Consider the following 6,307-nt stretch of genomic DNA (forward strand, 5'->3'; position numbering starts at 1 on the left):
TTTTTTGGGCCTATGGCTTGAAATCGAAGAAGAGGCCCAATTCCGACTTTCTTTATATTTTCGCTCTCTTTTCTTCTTTTATTTTTCTAAAACTAAATTATAAAAATACTTAAACTATTATTAAGAACTAAATTAAGTTATAAAAGTGCAAATTAACTCCCAATAACAATTAACGCACAATTAAGTATTAATTAAGCAAAAAATTGTATATTTGGACATTAAATGCTAAAAATGCAAACGATGCCTATTTTGTAATTTTTGATTTTTGTAAAACAAATTTAATTACTTACAATTGTAGAATTAAATCCTATATGCAAAATGCGACATATTTTTGTATTTTTTATTAATTTATCAAATAAACACGCACAAACAAATACAAATAATTATTCAAAATATCATAAAATATCACAAAATTGCACACCAAAGAAAAATCATTTTATTTTTGGATTTTTTGGGAGTAATTCTCATATAGGGCAAAAATCACGTGCTTACAAGGATTTCTATGGAGGTGCATCATCGCCAAAATTGATTACACACACTAACCTTGTGTTGCTTCCTAAGAAACTTCTGGTTCAAACATTTTCAGATTTAAGGCCTTTAAATCTAAGCAACTTCATCTAAGGTGATCTCTAGGGTGTTACATGATAGGTTGGAAAAGATCCTTCCTTCTTTTATATCCTCTAACCAGTCTGGATTTGTGAAGGGAAGAAGTATATTTAAAAATATTTTGCTCACACAGGAAATTATCACTGATATAAGGTTAAAGGGGGAAACCTGCTAATGTTGTGATCAAGATTGACATGGTCAAGGCCTATGATAGGGTGTCATGAAAGTATCTTCTTCATGTACTAAGGAAAATGGGATTTGCTGAGCACTTCATCAACACGATCTGGAATTTGCTAGCTAACAATTGGTATTCAGTCCTAATGAATGGTCAGGCTTCTGGATTTTTTAAGTCCACAAGAGGGGTTAAGCAGGTAGATCCTTTGTCTCCAGCCTTATTTATTTTATCTGCTGAGGTTCTCTTAAGATCATTGAATAAGCTATTTGAAGACAAGAGGTTTATAGGGTATGGTATGCCAAAATGGACTGATCCCTTAAACCATTTGGCATATGCTGATGATACAATTATCTTTGCTTCTGCTGACTCATATTCTTTGGGTAAAGTGGTTGAAGTCCTCAAACTATATGAACAAACATCTGGTCAGCTGATCAACAAGTCAAAGAGTTCATATTACATGCATGCTAATGTAATTGGAGAGTTGTTTAATACTGTTAGTGCTATAATTGGCTTTCAGAGAGGTAAGTTCCCTTTTACTTACCTAGGGTGTCAAATCTTTTACACAAGGAGGAGGAAAGACTATTATAATGATCTAATTAAGAAGGTGAAAACAACATTACATTCCTGGAAAGGTAAGTTATTGCCTTTTGGAGGCAAAGCCACTCTCATATCCAGTGTGCTTTAGAGCTTACCTACACACATCCTATCAGTGCTGGATCTTCCTGATAACATTCTTGAACACTTGCATAAGTTCTTTCCTAGATTCTTCTAGAGTACAAAAAAAGAAGGTAGAAGCAGATACTGGACAAAGTGGCAAAATCTATGTCTTCCTAAGGAGGAGGGTGGTCTAGGATTTAGATCCTTATTTGATGTTTCTAAGGCATTGTTTGCCAAGCTATGGTGGAGGTTTAGGACATCAAAATCCTTGTGGTCAAACTTCATATGGAAAAAATATTGCAAGAAGGAATTGCCTGCGATGGTACAATTTAGAGAGGGATCACATGTATAGAGAAAAATGCTAGAGGCAAGAGAGGAGGCAGAACATGAAATTTTGTGGGAGATGAATAGGGGTTCTACTAATGTTTGGCATGATATTGGACTAGACTTGGTGTATTGTATCATGTAGTGCCTCCAGAGTTTAATATCAATGAAGATCTATATGAGGTGGCAGAATTGAGAGATGAAGATGGGTGGAATGATCAGATCTTAGATCAGAACTTTCCAGAAGACATTGCTGAGCATATAAAGCAAGAAGTGCATTTTGATAATTCTGATGAGTACTGGGACATACCTAAATGGATGCCAACATCTTCAAGCAAGTTTACAGTAAGCAGTGCTTGGAAAATAATGAGGCATATGGCTCCACCAAATCCAGAATACAAGATGCTATGGATAAAAAGTTTACAATTCAAAATATCCTTCTTCTTTGGAGGCTATTAAAAGGAAGGTGCCTACAGATGATATATGGAGGAGAGGTGGCTACTTAACTATCTCTAAGTGTTGGTGCTGCCTACCACCACAAGAGGAAACTTTTCAGCATATCTTCCTTACAAGTAGGAGTGGCAAACGGGTGGGTCAGATCAAATATAGTTCGGGTCAAAAATGGATAATAAAAAAATGAATAAATTATCTGACCCGACCCATATTTAATACGAATAAAAAACGGGTTAACCGGCCGATAATATAGTTAACTATATTATCCATGACTTCTTGCATATGATCACTTTTGGGAGAATTCTTAGTCTCCATAACTTGAGGAACCCCCAATTTGAGGCTTTACAAATGTAAAAGTTAGACCCATTGATTATCCATTGGTTACTCATTAGTTATTCATTTTCTAAATGGATAATATGGTTCTTATCCATATTTGACCCATTTTTTTAAAAAGTTTATTATCCAACCCATTTTTTAGTGGATAATATGGGTGGTTAACTGTTTTATTTTAACTATTTTGCCACCCGTACTTACAAGTGATACTGCTACTAGGGTGTGGAAGTTGTTTTTACAAGCTGCAGGATTAGTGGTGACTCTGGTGCAAGTCCATCAGGTTATTAGAGCATGGTGGAGTGTTGATTATTGTGCTAAGCTAAGGCCATTGTTCCAAGCAGCTCCAGTTATTATCATTTGGGAACTTTGGAAAAGAAGGAACATAATGAAGCATGAAGGAGGTGCAGAATCATTTCATAGGGTAGTGCATGAGGTGAACAAAACATTACACTATCTTGCTAGAGTTAGATATCCTTGGCTACCTAATATCCCTCTACTCTGGCAAGATATGATTAAATATTTTGAAGGCTATAAGCCTTACATTGTTACTAAAAGAGTTGCTTGGCAGCTACCTTATGAAGGGTGGTTTAAATGCAATACTGATGGTGCTTCTGGAGGTAAACTTAGGCCAAGTTTATAAGGATTTTGTGTGAGGGATGATTCTGGGGATGTGGTATATGGAAAGGCAGAAGAGATAGGGTGGACAACAAATATAGTAGCTGAGGCAAAGGCTATTGCTGAAGGGCTCTCTTATTGTATGGATATGCAGCTTCATCCTCTTATCATTGAGACAAATTCTTTGGTGATGAAGAAGATTATTGATGGGGAATGGGATGCACCTTGGAGTATAGGGAAGGAAGTAAAGGGGATTGAGGAGATGAAGGATCAATTCAATGTGATCCTTCAACATGTGTTAAGGGAGGGCAATGCTGCAGCAGATTTTTAGCTAACCTTGTATTTTCTTTTGCAGGTACAATAATATTCCAATCATTTACTAAATTGCCTATTGCAAGAAGGAAACTAATCAATTTTTGAAAGCACAAATCCATAATCTTAGGGTTAGGGTTGGAAAAATAAAAGCACCAGATTGATGTGTGATCTTATAAGCTTATTGCCTGTTTTGTTTGTTCTTATGCTTATTATATCCATATAGGGTCGAGCTATTATCCAGTGGTAGTAGCATGGCTTCATGCTCAGCCTGGAGGTGCTTGGAAACTATATGGAATTCCTATTACAAGCAGGCAGTCAATTGGTCTTTGTTTGATGATGCAAAGTAAAATACCATATGTGATCATGTTGTTGAGTGATTCTAGTAACAGGTTTGAATACTGGAATTTCCTGGGCATACGTGTTTATATATTTGTACTCAAGCATGTGGATTCTGGATGGCTACAAATCTCTTTGGCTAACTGTTTTGGACAGCTTATGTACTATGTGGTGTTGTATCATTTCCCAGTGGTATTAGCATTGTACAATGCTCATTCTGGGAATTGTATGGCAACATATGGGAAGGATCTGTTCAATTGTTCATTCTTGAAGTATAACACTATATGTGCAAATGTTTTCTTGTGTATATATGTTTTTGCACAACTAGGTCACAAGATAAAAGGGCTCCAATTGGTGAAGATTGTCTCATGCTTCTTCTTGCTGAGCCATGTACCATGCTGCAGGTTCTTCTCTACAGCTATGATGACCTCCTATTTGTTGTGGTGTAGCAGTGTTGTATTCATTCATGCCTTGTCCTTTGGATTGCAAAAATTGACGCCTGGTAAGAGCTTTGTAGGTGCTACTTTGGAGTTCTTGCAACTGGCGTGTGGATACATATGCAACATTGTCACATGGAGATCTTTGGAGTCTGTAATAGTTATCTTGCATCTAGTTATAATTTCACTTTTAATAGGTAGCCATAGTATGCTCTTTTCAGCTTATATTTGTTCAAATTGTAAGACTTGGGCCCATTTTGGTTTTTTTTATTTATATATAGTAGCTACTAGACACATAGCCTAGTAGTATATCTATATTATATTAAAAGCACGAAAGCCCTTAGCGAAATGTCGTTCGCCTTTTTTACCCTTTAAAAATATATTTTACATCTGATAAAATTGTAAAATTAAAAAACTTTCCAAATATTTAGGAGTTCTAAATAGACTAAGTTGTTTCTAAGTAATTTACTATTTGTTATCTTCTCCTAATAAGGATACAAAATATTAAGACAATAAAAGAATCCAAAAAGGTAGGAGGAATTTTTTTTCGTTAGTTCCCAACAAGGAAACTTCACGATTTGGTGTAAAATTTCTTTTCTTTGTCCTTGTTTAATCATAAAGACCAATTTTGCCTCTTTATTTCCCTTTCATGTAATTTATTTATTATTTTAAAAATTTAAATGAAAAGTATTTTTTTTAGAAGCTTGGTTATTAAATTTGTTTATTTCTCAAATTTTCTACGACATTAGGTTTTAGGGAAGAGTAATTATTTTTGGAAAAAAGTAATAACTAATTTGTGATAAAATATTAATTAGCGTAATCTAATTTACGAAAATATCTAAAGTACCTCAATAAAAATTCGTGTTAAAAAAGAAACTAATATTATTATTAAGAAATTTTATTGTATAATTTAACTTTAAAAATAGGACTTAGTTACGAAATTCTTCTTGTAGCTGATCACTTTTTTTTATTGATCTGTCACTAGCGATAATTTTTTATTATTTAATTACATAATTTTTTCATCGCTAATTTATTTCTTTATGTAGTTGACTTGTCTAGAATACATGGTATCTAGACGATCATTTTGATACGAAACTAATATAAAAGAACACTAAACTTTCAAAATCATCTTGGTTACGCTGTTTCATGCTTAGCCTCTACTTTTGTTTTTTTACATAGGCTCAATATTTGTCATTTTCAAGAGCTTATATTAAAAAAATATATTTTAAGGGCTTATATTTTTATAATTTTATATGCATCGTACAAGGTACACGCGCATCGCGCGAATCTATACTATATTAAAAGTACGAAGGCCCTTAGCGAAATATCGTTCACCTTTTTTACCCTTTAAAAATAGGTTTCACGTTAGATAAAATTGTAATTTAATTAACTTTCCTAATATCTAGCACTTTAAAATCAACTAAAATTTTGACTATTAAATATTTTCTTATTGAACTAGGTAAAAAGTCCTAATATTTAGGACCTAACATTTAAGAATTTAAAACCAAATAAGATTTTACTTAAGTAAATTCTTTCCTTATTTACTTCATAATTAATTTGTCTTCGTTAGATTTCTTACGTCTATATTTGTTCTATATAAAGTTTAGGTTTGGTTTATATAAAGGTTGATTCCCATTTAAATTCTACCATTAAATCTATCTTTTCCTTATATAATTCTTTTAATTTAAATTTTTTATATGTTACGTCTTATTTTTACTTTGGGGGAAATTATTCTTGCATATAATATATTTTTCATCAACTCCTTTTAAAAGTATAACGTTAAATATGAAATTATTTTCATAATATATTTAAATTCTAGAAAAAAGGTCTATAGTTTCTATTCTATTTACTATTTAGTTAAAAATAAAATAAAGAATATAGTATTATTCTATTGTATTCTTTTATTTATGTTATTCCTTATACAGATATGAATATATACAATAAGTTTTATTATCTTCTACTTCGATAAGCCGATTTTGTATATTTTTATACTTATTTTGTTTAATGTGTAAGAAGCTATAAGCGATTATTAGAATACATAGAATTTTTTTTTATA

General features: G+C 32.6%; 1 long non-coding RNA gene across 1 annotated transcript; it reads left to right on the forward strand.

Annotated features, from left to right (window-relative positions):
- Positions 1-513: 513 nt before the first annotated feature.
- On the forward strand, positions 514-4,600 carry LOC138874522 (uncharacterized). Its single transcript, XR_011401505.1, has 2 exons — positions 514-4,218; positions 4,332-4,600. It is a non-coding gene; the product is annotated as an uncharacterized lncRNA (long non-coding RNA).
- Positions 4,601-6,307: the final 1,707 nt, after the last annotated feature.

Source organism: Nicotiana sylvestris, chromosome 8 (genome assembly GCF_000393655.2).
Source record: "Nicotiana sylvestris chromosome 8, ASM39365v2, whole genome shotgun sequence".
Classification (NCBI taxonomy): Eukaryota; Viridiplantae; Streptophyta; class Magnoliopsida; order Solanales; family Solanaceae; genus Nicotiana; species Nicotiana sylvestris.